Genomic DNA, 16,441 nt, shown 5'->3' with positions numbered 1-16,441 from the left:
CGGTTAATTAGCAAGATACGATATCGCCAATCAAACGGGCGGCAAATAGCTTTATTTGTTGTTTTTGTTCGAGCTTTATTATTGCCTTGTTTGATATGTTGTTTTTCTAATGAAAAACAGAGAAAACAGAAGCATATGGATTCCAGGTCGAATCATGTAACCGACTCATCTCTAATTTGGATGAAAATATTTTGATATTGATAGAGCTGTATTACAAAATCCAGCAAGCATTTCCTGTAAGGATAGCTTCTTTTGTTCACAGCATGGCGTCACAGGAGCACAATATATATATATATATATATATATATATATATATATATATATATATATATATATATATAAATGGATTTCTGTCTGTCTGTCTGTCTGATTCTTATAGACTCGGAAACTACTGAACCGACCAACATGAAAATTGGTATGTAGGGGTTTTTTTCCATACAAATGAAACACAAATTTCAGCATTAGTTGAGAATTAATCAAGCAGATGAAACCAAATTTGACATGTGAAGGTTTTAGGGTGCTATAACTGTTTCTATGGTGGTTAGACTATCCACCTCCCTTAGGGGGGGGGGAGGTCGACATACAAATGAAACTCAAATTTCTGCATTACTCGAGAATTAATCAAGCAAATGGAACAAAATTTTGCATGTAGAGGTTTTAGGGTGCAATCAATGATTCTATGGTGGTTGTGGGGCTGCCATAAAAATGAAACACTCCTCCCTCTCTCCAAATGGGGGGGGGGGTTGGACTACCATAGAATTGAAGCATACATTTCTGCATAATTCAAGAACTAATCAAGCAAACTGAATCAAATTTGGCATGTGGATGTTTTAGGGGGCACGAAACATTTCAAAAGTGCATAACTCGAGAAATAATCAAGCGAATGGAACCAAATTAGGCATATGGAGGTTTTAGGGTACAATAAATGTTTCTTTGGTGGTTAAACACTCCACCCCCCCTCTCTAAGGGGGGGGGGCTGCCATACAAATGAAAGACAAATTCTAGGGGACACACAAACACAAACTTCTGCATACCTCGAGAATCGATCAAGCACAATTTGGGATGTGAGGGTTTTTGGGTATGAGAAACGTTTCTATGATGGTATGACATCCCTCCCTTCTCTGGAATGGAGAGGGGGTCCAATAAAATATTACACATATTTCAACCAAAAATATTCCAACCAAACATGACAATTGAAAATTTTCGGAAAACTCTGAAGGAAAAAGTGAAAATTAGAAAAATTAAATTCCCATTTGTTCTACGCAATATGAAACGCACCCCTATATCTTCTTCTATACCAATAAAAAAGTACAGCCGAATGTGTTGATTATAGCAGAACTCGAGGAAGGAATTGTCCGATTTAGGGCTGTCTGTATTCTATCATATTTTCTGTATAAAACAATTATTCCATGTTACGGAGAAACATGTTATTTGCAAGTGGTTGAAAAATCTTGAACGAGAATAGCGTCTGAAAATAATAATCTGATATTATACTGATGAGTTTTGTTAGAAATACTAGGAATTTTATAGTAAAAGGTAAATTCAATGGGGTCGATTTGAAGATCAATCAATGAACAGTTCTGCGATTGGACCCACAAATGAAACACAAATTTCTGCATTACTCGATAATTAATGAAGCAAATGAAACCAAAATAGGCATATGGAGGTTTTAAAGTGCAATAAATGTTTCTATGGTGGTTAGACTCTCCAACCCCCTCTCTAAGGGGGGCTGCCATACAAATGAAACTCAAATTTGTGCATTACTCGAGATTAAGCAAATGAATTCAAATTTGGCATGTGAAGGTTTTAGGGTGCAATAAATGATTTTATTACTTAATTTTGGTTGTGCTAACGTAAGGACATGTATCACTATTTATCACAAACATTTTTGTAAGGATTATAAGTGTTATGTCCTAGTTCCGTGTCGCGTCTCGTGAATGAATAGTGAAATGATTCTATGGTAGCTAGACACTCCTCCCCCTTCTCATAGGGAGGGTTGCCATACAAATGAAACACAAATTTCTGCATTGCACGAGAATTAACCAAGCAAATGAAACCGAATTTGGCATGTGAAGGTTGGAGGATGCAATAAATGTTTCTATGATGGTTAGACTCTTCATCCCCTTCTCTAATGTCTAAATAATTCTCGTCTCTAATACAAATGGAACTCAAATTTGCGCATTACTCGAGAATTAATCAAGCAAATGAAACCAAATTTGGCATGTGAAGGTTTTAGGGTGCAATAAATGTTTTCACGGTGGTTAGACACTCCACTCCCCTCTCTAAGGAGGAGCTGTTATACAAATGAAAGACAAATTTCTGCATAATCTGAAAACTGATCAAGCAAATGGAGCCAAATTTGTCATGTTTTAGGGGACACGAAATGTTATCATGGTGAATAGAAACTCCTCTCCTCTCTCTCTGAGGGGGGGGAGGGGTGCCATACAAATGAAAGACAAATTTCTGCATAATTCAAGAACTAATCAAGCGAACGGAACCATATTTGGAATGCACAGGTTTTAGGGAGCAAGAAACATTTCTAAAGTGGTTCAACACTCGAGAAAGAAATTGTCCGATTTAGGACTGTCTTTATTCTATCATATTTTCTGTATAAAACATTTATTTAATGTAACGGAGAAACATGTTATTTGCAAGTGGTTGAAAAATCTCGAACGAGATTTGTGTCTGAAAATAATCTGATATTATGATGAGTTTTGTTAGAAATACTAGGAATTTTATAATAAAAGGTAAAATTTTCAATCAATGAATTAATTTTTTTTTCAAAAAATCAAAATTTTCAATCAACTAATCAACGGGGTCGAATAGAAGATCAATCAATGACCAGTTCGGCGATTCAAAGCATGAACTTGCTCATAGTAAGGAAACGTGAATGTTTGAAGGTATTGATAAAAAAACAATTGTTGGGCTGGACGAAATTTGCTGGGTCAGCTAGTTAACCTATAAACCTATAAAAACATTCAAATCGCCAACCAATCTATCTACAACTACCTAAATATCAAAATACAGTTCAATATTGATTAGTTAAAGCCTTAAATCTCCGCGTTCAATGGTTCCTTCAGTTTCGCGTTGTTTGTAACCATAATGAAGCCTTTCTCGACAAAGTATGATAATGGAAAACGAGAACGAATACGAGGAGCAATGTCTCACATCGCAGTATAGTGTTTTCCAATGTTCCGTTATAACTAGAACATATGACAACTTTGGTTGTACTCCTGCCTCATCTGTGCTGATGATAAACAACTTTTCTTGCATTATCAGCTTGGTCCATTCCATGGATGTGATATAGTACTGATTATGGAATTTCCAATTGAGGAATTTGAAAATTTTGAAGATCTAAAAACATTTTAGTAAAATCCTTGTGTAATCCAAGTGAGTGACTTATGATAATATAACGTGATCTTGAAGCTTTTGTGATCATTTTGACGAATGCGGAAACTATAAATATTCTCTTCTGCTTAAATTTTGTTTTGAAAGTTTAGTCAGAAGGGCCAATATTATTGATATTGTTTCAAACAAGTTGAAATCGTTACTCTGCAGCTGAAACACAAATTTAAAAAAAAAACCGAAAATCTTGCTATGCAGGAGGCTCTTGGTGGTTAGCGAACTCCAGCGTGTAGAATTAACCGAGTATAGATTTAATCGTTTTTCTCATATAGCTGAGCAAATAATCGAGTGTTCAAAGAATTGCTTCGAAGGTTTTTGATAGCACTCATAACATATAGTAAAGACTGATGCAATCTAGGGCTCAGATTTTTTTGCTACTAAATGCTGTCTGTGAATCACGCAATGAATGGCCAGTACCTTACGCAGCTGTAACTTTGAGTGAGCTGTAATACCCCGATGACGATCAATCATTGATGATGCACCATCAGTCTCAATGTTCTTCCATGGAATAGCTTTTTCGATAAAAATAAACCGATCGATTCTCTTTTGGTATCAGACTTTTTTATATGTAGCGAAAATCATTTCTTGGCACATATTTTGAACCTCAAAATATCGAACATATCCTAACAACAAAGCTTCATTTCGGGGTTATGTAGACTCGTCCAGCTAGAAAAAAAATCTGTTGGTCTAGATTCGACAAAAAAATTAGAGGAGCAGAGTGCGAAGTCGGAAATTTTAAGTGATTTTGCTGTACATGCTTTAACTTCGTGAAAAATCAACGCATATCGATGGTATGTACATCATTTTGAATCTACAACTTTCAGGTGTTAGAATATTTTACGTACATATTTATATCTTGGTGTGTGTAGGCGTAGTGAGCAATAATATCGAAAATAAATGAAAAATCGATTTTTCTCTATTTTTTCAAATATTTTTTGGGCTAACATAATTTTTTGCTAACCAATTAACCTTATCAACCAGCTATTATTTGGTTCCTAGAACGTTCCTATAAGACCTTTCCATACAGATATATTAGGCTGTCAAAAAAGTCCTGCGGTATTTCCGCGAGGTGTCGTTGTAAGCGCGTAGTTCTAGTTGTATTCATTGTATCGAGTCATACTATAGCTTGTTGGAAAGGTATTTTTGCGCGCTATAATATAGTCCTTGACAGTGTTTTGTTTGGTTAAGTCGTTCGTGAGTTATAGTGTCGCAAATATGGAGCAAAATAAAGAGAAAATCCGACATATTTTACAGTACTACTATGACAAAGGCAAAAATGCATCTCAAGCGGCCAATAAAATTTGTGCAGTTTATGGACCCGATACAGTTTCCATTTCCACCGCACAACGATGGTTTCAACGTTTTCGTTCTGGTGTAGAGGTCGTCGAAGATGCGCCACGCTCCGGAAGGCCTGTCGTCGAAAATTGCGACAAAATCGCTGAATTAGCCGAGAAAGACCGGCATAGTAGCAGCCGTAGCATCGGCCAAGAGCTGGGAATAAGTCATCAAACCGTTATTAACCATTTGAAGAAGCTTGGATTCACAAAGAAGCTCGATGTATGGGTGCCACACACGTTGACGCAAATAACATCTTTAACAGTATCGACGCATGTGAATCGCTGCTGAATCGCAACAAAATCCACCTGTTTCTGAAGCGGATGGTGACTGGCGATGAAAAGTGGGTCACTTACGACAACGTGAAGCCCAAACGGTCGTGGTCGAAGCCCGCTGAAGCGGCTCAGACGGTGGCCAAGCCCTCATTAACGGCCAGGAAGGTTCTGCTGTGTGTTTGGTGGGATTGTCAAGGAATAATCTATTATGAGCTGCTTCCCTATGGCCAAACGCTCAATTCGGACCTGTACTGCCAACAACTGGACCGCATGAAGGTAGCACTCATGGAGAAGAGGCCATCTTTGATAAACAGAGGCCGCATTGTCTTCCATCAGGACAACGCCAGGCCACACACTTCTTTGGTGACGCGCCAGAAGCTCCGGGAGCTCGGATGGGAGGTTCTTTTGCATCCGCCGTATAGTCCGGACCTACCACCTGTTTTGACTACCACCTGTTTTTGTCCATGGCGAACGAGCTAGGTAGTCAGAAGTTAGCCACAAAAGAGGCCTGTGAAAATTGGCTATCCGAGTTTTTTGCCAATAAGGATGCGAGCTTCTATAACAGGGGTATTATGAAGCTGGCACCTCGTTGGGAACAAGTCATCGAACAAAACGGCGCATATTTGACTTAAAACAGATGATTGTAACTAATTTTATGAACAAATGAAAATTCAAAAAAATACCGCAGGACTTTTTTGACAGCCTAATATTTCAGTTTGAATGAAAAATTACCCCTTCGTCTTTGATGATGAGTTATTCAATAAACAATCATCGCACCGCAAATAGAAATCAGTTTTGAAAACTACAATGAATTCTGCACAAGAATAATTTGTTACTTTTACGGAAAAAAAGTTCTTCAAATGTTTTACATCGATTTCAAAAAAATGTCAAGCAAATCGTGCCAGAAGTACAAAATCTCTCGAAGCGACTCTCAGAATGAACGATTCATAACATTTTTCCCTCCACGCGACGCATTTCAAGTTTCCTGAAATAATAAAAAAAAATTTGCTGCGCCATGAACATAGATGACCAAGTATTTTGTAGTTCAAGTAATTTTGTAATGACCAAGCATTATAATTAAAGCTCCCACGTATTTCAGAAATCAGATGAACTTGCAACCTAAGGGCAAGCTTGTTATACAGTAAAATATCAGGGGTTTGTTTGGACATGATTTTGATGATGACTTCCTTCGTGTTAAATCGCGTATATGTTTAAAATACAGAGAAATGTTAAACATGCCTGAAGGACTCGTACGATCAAACACATTATCTTGCACGAACCTGTTCACGTTTTTTTACTTGCCGAATTTTTCATCTAGTACTTTTTGTATTTTTTTATTTACATCTTGTGCACACTCATCGTCTCGTTGAGTTTTTAAAATGTACAGCAATAATATTTTCTACTGAGATATTAGTCATTCTCAGGTATATGTGGCAATACAAAATCTGTATTTTTCGACCCCAAGGGGTCGATATCGACCACTTTGAGAAACCCTGCTCTAAAGCGATCGAATTTGGATTGAGCATTCGTTTTTTGTATGTTCTCCAATCCAAGGGGTGGGAGTTGAGTTGAGCTGCATATCGTTCATCGACATTATGAGCCAGAATTGTTTTCAAATGGTAATAGAAAATGTGTCCTATGAAAGATGTAAGTGCCTGATATCGGTAAATTTTCAGGAAGTATTTATTCAATGCGTGACGCTCACAATATCTGCCTCGAAGTGTAACATGCACACACGAAACACTAAACATACAATACGATAAAACTCTGTTGATAAATTGTTCCTCTCATATTGGATTCTACAAGCAGTAGATCTATCTCACTCCCTTCAGTTGTTTTATTAGACATCGATCCATTCCACGAAGCCCCAACCATGGGTCTAACTGAAACCTAATGCAACGCTACGTGACTATCAGCCATTACCTTGACCCCGCAATTACTTCTCCCAAAACAAATGTCTAGCGTAAATTTCGCGATGAATTTCTTTGATGCTTAAACCATCCCTCGAGCCAGCGGCAAACAGCGATAATCACTCGGAGCAGCAGGAGAGCACAGCTTTAAGCTTCCTTTCGGTGTAGACGCGTTGTTATGTTTGTTCTCGTGCAGATACCTACTTGTTGAACCCTTCTCATCCGCATTTGTAGCTACCGGGAAGGGGCATCCCCAAACAAAGGATCCAGTCACTTTTGTATTTTTGATGCTTTAAATGAGTTCCCCGAATCGACGGATTCGCGTCTGCAGCAGGATTTTCCGCCAAACTTCGGAACTGCAAATCGCTATCGTGTCCACTGCAGTCCTCTTCGGGTAACGGCGGAACTCACTCTCTCCGACCAAAGCGGTGAGAATTTATTTTTTCTGAGTATAAAAGGATTCTCTCCGGTGTGACAAACCACCGTAGGATGGGTCGAGTGACGCTACAATCGTGCAATGTGGCACGACGCGCTCTGATACGTAACGTATGTGTACAATGATTCAAAAAATCGTAACTGCGCCTGACGCCATACTGCAGCCGACCACTATGATGGACCACGACGGATGAGGACACCTGAAGGCTCCGGGTACCCTGGGGGAAGTGGACAAAACGACCGAGCAAAACAAACTGCACACGAGCACGAAATGTGTGGCCAAACCCGTCTATGCCACCGTCGGACGCAAAATGTAGAAGGCAAAAAGATTATCCCATCAGTCGGTTAGGAATCGTTGGAGCGTTACGTTGCGATTTCTGTCCGGATTCGACCTGGCAAACGGTGGTGGCTCCTGTGCGCGTCGGTTTTATCGTTGAAACAAAGGCGGAAGTAGCGGTGACCACATCGATTGCGTGCGAACGGTGCGTGAGTGCGTGCTTTGGTACCCCGGTACCATCGGTACATTGCCCTTGAGTGGCAGGAGGACAATTGTCGGTAGTGGTGAAGAGGTGGGATGAATTCTGGCGCACCGGCGCCAAATAATTCAAGTGTGTAATGAACGGTCAGTTCTCATGCGGGCTGGTTCGTGAACGAGAGTATAACTGTTATTAGAGTAAAATAGTTTCGGAGAACGCTGTGGTGCTAGTTGATTCCCCCGTCCACTATTGGATCTAAATTTTAAATGTCGGCAAATATAAATGAATAAGTAATTAGGTCAAAAAACATCCGGCGTGACTCGAAGCATATGTTCATATGCTTTGCATTGTTTTTGTTTTCGCTGTCAGTTTAAAACCCTTTGAAGAATGCGAGTGTAAACATTTCATGGTCTTGAATATGGCATTGTCTATAAAACGTAACGAATCAAAACAATCCGCACGCAAAAACATGACGAATAATATGTGGCCGTGTAACAGTGTTGCCAATATTAAATCTGTTTTTTTAGATTATATATGATCCAGCAATAAATGGAGCTTTTTCATCTAGGATTGTCTCAATCACACAGTATATCACCTGACGATGTTGCATTATTGGTTTTCGCCTAGCATCCTATTTTTAAACAACAACAAATGATGCTGGGCGACCTTCACGGCTTCCGTCGGTAGGCGAACGCATACCCCCAAAATAGTTATACCATTCTTCATTGCGTCATAGAATAAGCTTCTTCACGTGAAATGTGACTATGATGAAGGATGCATCGTCTATATCGAATGGCATAATAAATCATGCGTGAACCTTTTTCGATTCAATTTTCATTCTTTCGGTGAGTCAAAACAGTTCTAACCAGAAACGTTAAACTTTTCTCAATAGGCACATAAAAATACACATTGTTATTATGATTTAAATGTGAATCATGATCGATTTCTGTGGTGTACACTTTTCCTAACGAACTATCTTGGTTTGATAAAATTGTGTTCAGTGGGTAACCAGAAAACGGGCTGTGTCATCCGAAATATGTATGAAAAGTGAAAAGAGTTCATATTGAATTTTGTTCTGACTTCATTGTAATATCTATGTGTGAGTATGTGTCTATTCTCAATGTTTGAATGATTTCGACGATTCAGAAAATTCGGTGAAATTATGGATGACGATCAACTTCAAAGATGTCCATCTGACGTGATCACAGGATAAACCATCAATAATATTGCGTAGAAGTTTCCAAGAAAACTTCAGTGAGTTTCGTGAGAATGGTTTGCAACATGTCAATACCAAAGATTCATTACATTCTAACTTTGCATTAAAAGGCGTGTTACTTAACTCATGTCATCAGATGCGGTACAGACATCTCGCTCACTTTCTATGCCGCAGGACGCCAGTTTGAACCAAACTGCTTCTCGCCTCCAAAAGTTGCTTGGGTCTTCTTCGACATACCAATCCATGGCCTATGTTCTGTAATAGAAGGATGCCAAATCCGCTCAGAACAATCATGCAGCTTCAGGGAAGGCAGCAGACGTTTTTCCAGACACTCATTCACATGAATTTCCTGGTCGACTGTCCCGGTTGTAAACAACAGTTACAGATAGCCTCCCAAACCAGATATGTTTTAGCGAGCTTCGACATTTTCACATGCTTGAATATGTCGGTCGCCTATCCTCTTCCAGATGTCGTATAAAACTCCTATTCATGAGTTTGTTGGATGTTTCACAAACGTATGTTACGTCGTCACAATCGAACGTCGATAGTATTGTCGTGTACAGTCTCCGAGATCGTCGGGTTTTGTCTGTCGTGGAGATTTTGAGTCACAAACTTTTCATAAGTTGGTTGTAAACGATTAAGATTGTTTTGTTTGAGATATCTCTCACGGAGAGGATAGGGTCGCTGTGACTTCCAGTTTCTTCTTGGATGGAGTAGTCCAGATTTTTTTTACAAATGAGGTGTGTTCAGATTTTTAACGTTCAAAAGGAATGCGCAAAGTTTAATCGACCAAATTTTGGTCATAACATCCTTTATTCAAAATCCGATTCATCGACCGATGTTGAACAGCTCCAAGATTTATATTACTTCCGAAATTAAATGTTACTTTAGACGAATTTCATGCCAACTCGTCTTAGGAGTTGGCAGCACCATCTCAGATAGTAGTGAAATGTTGTGGGTGTAAGGAATTGGGTCATTTAAGCAGCTTTTCATACTTGAAATATTAGAAAAATAATTAGACTACTTTTTGGAAAAAGCCAAATTTTTTTTTGTTAAATTTTTACAAAAATTTATAATTTAAAAACTATGATACCTGAAAAAATCATGTCAAAGGGTTAAATGTAGGAAATTGTTTAAATTTTCACAAAAAATACCAAACATTTTTTGAAAAAAAATTTTGCTGTCAAAAAAGTTATTTTGAAAATTAAAATTTATTTTTCACAAAAATATATATACAGCCATTCCATGCCAAACCGATATAGTGGTTCTCATATTTTCGTCAAAAGTGGTTGTTTTGTTTTTGTATCACAAATTATGAGATTCGTATTTTTTTATTGTTTTGTTAGGGTGACCATTTCCATTTTAGGGTGGTCCAAAAAAAACATTTTTTCACATTTTTGCCAAAAATTACTTTTTTCAAAAATTTATAACTTTAAAACTACTAGACCGATTCGGATGAACAACATATCAAATTAAAGCCAATCACCTGGTCTTTTTTGAAAAAATACTATACCTGCAGAAAATTTGAATTCTGCTCTCGTTATTATTGATTGTATTCGTTTTTTAATGTTTTCGTAGTCTCAGGACCAAAGGCGCTTTTTTTATTTTTTCTGGAGAGCTGAGGATTTTTCACATAACATATCTCGAAATCAGGGAGGCGTTTTTTTCGTTTTTGAGTTATGATTTTTCAAAGTTAACCGATGGTCTAAAAAATCATTTTCCCCTTTTTTCCCAAAAATGACTTCCGTCAAAAATGTATTACTTTTGAAATACTGGACCGATTCAGATGATCAACATATCAAATTAAAGCCTACTACAGGGTGGGCCATTTCAAGTGGAAGGATTTGTTTCTGCAATAGCAAAGTAAAGAAGTGGAATTTTAATTTTTTTTTAAATTCATTTATTTTGGTCCAAGGAGATTTGTTCTAACTACTTTTTGATTATGATATCTCGTAAATGACCGCCTCTGGCCTTGACCGCAAAATGTGCCCTTTTTTCGGCATTTTCCATCACTTTGCCCAATGTTTCGGCCGATATGGCAGCAATTTCTTGTCGGATATTGTCTTTCAGCGCAGCCAGGGTCCTTGGTTTACCAGTATATCCCCATTAAAAAAAAGTCAGGAGGCATCAAATCAGGTGATCTCGGTGGCCAGTCATAATCGCCGTTTTTCGATATTAATCTTTCGGGGAACATTTCGCGCAATAATTTGGTCGTGGCAGCCGCTGTATGGCATGTAGCGCCGTCCTGTTGGAACCAGTAATTGTTCAATTCATTTTCACGAACAAATGGCAATAAAAATTCGCCTAACTCTTGCGAACGATGGCGACCTGATGTCGATGGAGTCTCTGCAACACTGGCTCGAACGGCATCAATATTCTCGTCGAAACGTCTTGGTCGTTGTCTGGACAGATGACTGGCATTACCAACACTACCAGACGATATAAATTTGGCATATAATCGACGTATAGTGTTGTCTCCAGGCGATGTTTTAACTTTATTTTTATTTTTCCACGCACGTTTAGTTAACACAATTGAAAAGTTATTTTGAATGTACAGCTGAACAATTTCAGCGCGTTGTTTAGGTGTGTATTGTTCCATGGTTAAAATTGTACTGAAATGACGCTTCCAACGCGGTATGACATTTGTTAATCTGACATATCTGTCAAAAGTTATGGGGTTGCCAGATGCTTCCACTTTAAATGGCCCACCCTGTAGCTAACTTTTTTTTTTAAAATAACACATTTGCCAGTTAATTGGATTATAATCACATACATCCAGTCTAGTCGCATAGAAATGTTGAACGAAAACTGAAAACATGTCAACTTTGAAAAATCATAACTTAAAAACGAAAAATAACAACTCTCTGGTGTTCGGATATATTATGTGAAAAAAATTTAAGCTTTCAGCAAAAAATATAAAACAATATGGCGCCCTTGGTGGCGAAACGACGTAAGCTATAAAAAACAAATATAATCAATAATTACGAAAACAAAATTCATTTTTATTCAGAGTGTAATATTTTCTCAAACAAGACTAGCTCATTGGCTTTAATATATAATCAAAAGTTATGATTTTTTGTAGTGGAAAAAATGAGAAAAAATTATTTTTTGAACCATCGGCTCAGCTTTCCAGAAAAAAATATAAAAAAATATAGCGCCTTTGGTCCCGAGACTATGAAAACAATAAAAAACGAATATAAACAATAATAACAAGAGCAGAATTCAAATTTTCGGCAGGTAAATAATTTTTTTTTATTTAAAAAGACCAAGTGATTGGCTTTAATTTGATATGTCGATCATCTGAATCGGTCTAGTAGTTCAAAAGTTATGAATTTTTGAAAAAAGTCATGCGAAAAAATGTTTTTTTTTGACCACCTTAAAATGGAAATGGTCACCGTAACAAAAAAATAAAAAAATACGGGTCTCATAATTTGCGATAAAGAACAAAAGAACCACTTTTGACGAAAATCTGAGAACCACTATATCGGTTTGGCATGGAATGTCTTTATATGAATAGCCCTTAAAATTTCCAACAAGTCGTCCATACATCGGAAGATGGGCACTTTTACAGGGAAAAAGTATTCGATGATGATGACCCACCTCATACCCCTACAAAGGTTTGAACTGGCCGATTTATCTAATAGATAATATTTTTATTTAACCAAATTAAGATATCAGTATTGGAGCCGATCTGGCGTGGAGGTAACATCCATACTTCTCACGCTCAAGATCACGAGTTCAATTCTCACTCCCGACATTCTTCCAAAATGGAAGGTAAAAGTGACTAACCAGCCAGAAGCGTTGAAAGTCACTATAATACAGAAAAAAAAAAAAAAAGATATCAGTATTATAAAACAAAACAGCGAACTGACTCTGTTGCAGGCATGAATTTCTATTAATCGAACATCATAAATAGGCAAAAACTTTAAAAGCAAAACAATGGTCCTATCCTTATCGACATTATCATAATGATAATCCCAACTTCTGACCCAAAGTTTTTTAAGGCATGTCAAGAAAATTTCCAACCCGGGAAGATCCTTGACAGATTGGGAATCGAACCCAATATCTAAAAGTGTCTACTTAGAACATGATAGAGATCTGCCACATTCACAAATACTCGATATAACCATCTTATGATAAGATAGTTTACGACAATTCTGAATGAGCTATCCCCATTCCAGTTTCCACTTCAGACCCACATAAAAATTTCATTATATATCAGTGTTCTGCCAGTGTTCCATTAACATAGTCCAGGCCGACCAAACGCGCGCGAGGCTCAAACTCTCGTAGACAACGCTTATTACTTTTTTTTTTACAATATACATAAACAAAACAAAAAAAAATCATCATCATCAGTACGAACATGGTAGTTTAACCTGTAAAAAAATTTTAATAATTTTTATCAATTGAAAACATAAATGAATGATTTAGGAAAAAAAAATATAAAACCTGTTTACAAAACAGATTTTACGTGTGTGAAATACACATTTTCTTGAACTCTGCCATTGTTGCCGCACGTTTAATTTCTCTGGGCATCGAATTGAAGAAATTCATACCTTTATATAACAACGAGTTCTGCGACCTACTAAACATAAAGTTGGGTGTTCTTGCATCATTCGCGTTTCTTGTATTGTATCTATGAACATCACTTCCTCTTTCAATTCGATCACACAAATATCGAGGCAGCATATCGTTCAAAATTTTGAAGATGAACACCATTGTCATGTAATAAATTCTCTGCTTCACAGATAGCCACTGTAGCGCGTCCAACATCAAACTGGAGGAAGTGTATCTACTACATCTTAAAATCAAACGCATTACTTTATTTTGTAAACGCTGCAATCTCGTTAATTGTGTATTATTTGCAAGGAAGAGGATCGACGAGCAAAAATCTATGTGCGGTGAAATCAATGATTTATACAATTTAATTTTACTGTTTATTGTCAACTCTTTCTTCAAACGACACAAAACGCCGTACTTCTTGGCAATCTTTTTGATGACATTATTGATGTGAGACTTGAAAGTTAACGTGTCATCAATAATAACTCCTAAGTATTTGATTTCTTTCACGCGTTCTAATGTCTCACCATCTATTTCAAAATTTACGTCAATACTGGAGTTTGCTGCAGAAATGAGCATGTATTTTGTTTTGCCAACATTTAACTTTAATTGTTTAAATTTAAGCCACTGAGCCAGAGAATGCAAATCTTCGTCTATGTGTTCCGCGGTTTCTTTTATATCCTTAGCTGCGATGAACAGGACAGTATCATCCGCGAACAAATTAATGTCACAGTATCGTAAAACTCGTCGCAGATCATTTATGTATAAAATAAACAAAATGGGCCCTAAAACACTTCCCTGTGGCACCCCGAGTGAGTTGCCAATGGGATCGGAAACAGAATCGTTGAAACGAGTCTTTTGAGTTCTATCGCACAAATAGCTTTCAAACCATTTGTACGCCATCCCTACAATTCCAATACGCTTCAGTGTTTGTAACAATGAGGGCCTAGAAATTGTTTCAAAAGCGCGTTTAAGATCCAGAAATACCGCAAATATAGTCTCTTTCGCCTCGATATTCTCTTTCCATTTTGCTAATACCAGATTCACCGCGGTTTCACAAGAGTGTCCCTCTCGATATCCCGACTGTTCTGGTATTAGCAAACTGTTATTATCTATAAAATGTATCAGCTGACCTTTCACAACAAGTTCTAACAGTTTCTCTAATATGTGCAGCATGTTAATAGGGCGGTACTCTTCGGCCTTATCCGTCCCATTAACTTTGGGGATTGGAATCACAAGGGATTCCTTCCAAACCTTTGGCACGTGCCCAGTTCGTAAAGAGTCATTTATCAGGTCCAGCAGATTGTGTCCAATGATGTGAAAGCAATCTTGAATCACTTTCGCGTTGACATTATCGGTACCAGCCGATTTTTGCAATGAAAAACAGATACCTTTCAATTCAACAAAAGTGATAGGTGAAAAACAATCTAGTCTGCTATTGATAGTAATCGGCTGTATTATTTCGTCAGGTTCTCTGACCAACGCAATACTTTGGTTGATCAGCAGAACACTATTAACGAAATAACTGTTAAATTTCTCTGCAATAATTTGGTCTGACTGTTCTTCTGACCCTCCGAAAACTATGGAACGCGGTATACTATTTTTCGAATTTAATAATGTTTTTAATATTCTCCATAGTCCTTTACTATTATTTTGATGTTCATCGATTTTCCTCTGTATATATTCACATCTAGTCTTTTTCAAGGCCCGTGAAAAGGGTCTCCGTAGCCACATTGGTTGCGCGTTCGCTTAGTAAGCGATCGATCGTGAGTTCAAAACTCAGGGCCCTCATTGACCATCTTTGTGTTGTTACAGAATAGCTACGTCCACGCAACAATCATCAGCGATGGAGATCGATCCACGGTCGAAATAAGATCGATTCATCCATACAACTGCTCTGCTCTGCAAGACACATCGGGCTGCTGTTCTATAAATAACTCAACAATGATCATTCAACTGTCTCCGCTGTCCGGTGGTCCAACTGGATAATGGAAGAACAGAACGAAAACTCTTACGCCTATATGGCAACTGTGTAAATGTGTACCATATGCAATGGTATAGAAGGGAATACTCTAACGCCGAAAACATGGCAACTGTGTAATGTGCTAATTATAGATATGATAAACATGTGACATGTACACGATTGAAATTCGGCTCTGTTACAACCAAGATGCTAATGAGCCTGAAATAAACAAAAGGGATAAAAAAAAAAAAAAAAGGCCCGTGAATATATGTTCCGCGCTAAGGTGTACATGTTCCAATGGTTTTCTGAATTAGTTTTCAAAAACTTTTTGTACTTTTTGTCTCTTTTGCGTTTGAGGCGCATCAGATCCAAAGAGTACCAGCTGTTCGAATTGCTCAAATCAATATGTTTTTCAACTACTAATTTATTCGTACACTCTCTCAAAATATTAGTTAGAACAGCTGCTTTATCATTCAGATGTCCAGTCATTGCCACAAAATCCAGGCTTGCCGACACAAGCTGAGACATGGATTCTTTAGAATATCGTTTCCAACATTTGATCTTTACTTTATTTTCATCACTGTCATGCTGTCCATTCTCAATGTAAACAAAAATTGTCTCATGGTCAGTTATTTTAAATTTGGCCTCGGTCGAAGAATGAACAGTAGCAAAATTTGAAAAGACGTGATCAATCAGAGTTCTACTATGTTTAGAAATTCTAGTAGCTTCGAGAACCGTTTGTTTCAAGTTGAAATAATGCGATAATTGTTTCAATTGATTCGAATTTCGTACATTGAGCCAGTCAATATTAAAATCACCAGCAATTACATTTAATTTACTGCAATCAACGATATTTTCCCACCAGT

The 16,441-nt window shown here is 37.5% G+C and overlaps 2 protein-coding genes across 5 annotated transcripts in view; one reads left to right on the top strand and one right to left on the bottom strand.

Moving 5' to 3' along the window:
* Nucleotides 1-16,441, bottom strand: part of LOC129780067 (connectin-like) — a 710,069-nt gene that overhangs the window by 379,463 nt on the left and 314,165 nt on the right. The gene's annotated exons all lie outside the window — the stretch shown is intronic.
* Nucleotides 7,698-16,441, top strand: part of LOC129780066 (connectin-like) — a 317,103-nt gene continuing 308,359 nt past the window's right edge. The window contains exon 1 of one of the 3 annotated variants that reach the window (XM_055787965.1): nucleotides 7,698-7,929. The gene's annotated coding sequence lies outside the window, so the exon portion shown is untranslated. Of the gene's footprint in view, nucleotides 7,983-16,441 lie in introns of all 3 variants that reach the window. The other 2 variants (XM_055787963.1, XM_055787964.1) reach the window with 2 other exon arrangements.

This window comes from Toxorhynchites rutilus, chromosome 3 (assembly GCF_029784135.1).
Source record: "Toxorhynchites rutilus septentrionalis strain SRP chromosome 3, ASM2978413v1, whole genome shotgun sequence".
Taxonomy (NCBI): domain Eukaryota; kingdom Metazoa; phylum Arthropoda; class Insecta; order Diptera; family Culicidae; genus Toxorhynchites; species Toxorhynchites rutilus.
Note: the sequence above shows the minus strand (reverse complement) of the source record. Positions and strands in the feature narration are given on the sequence as shown.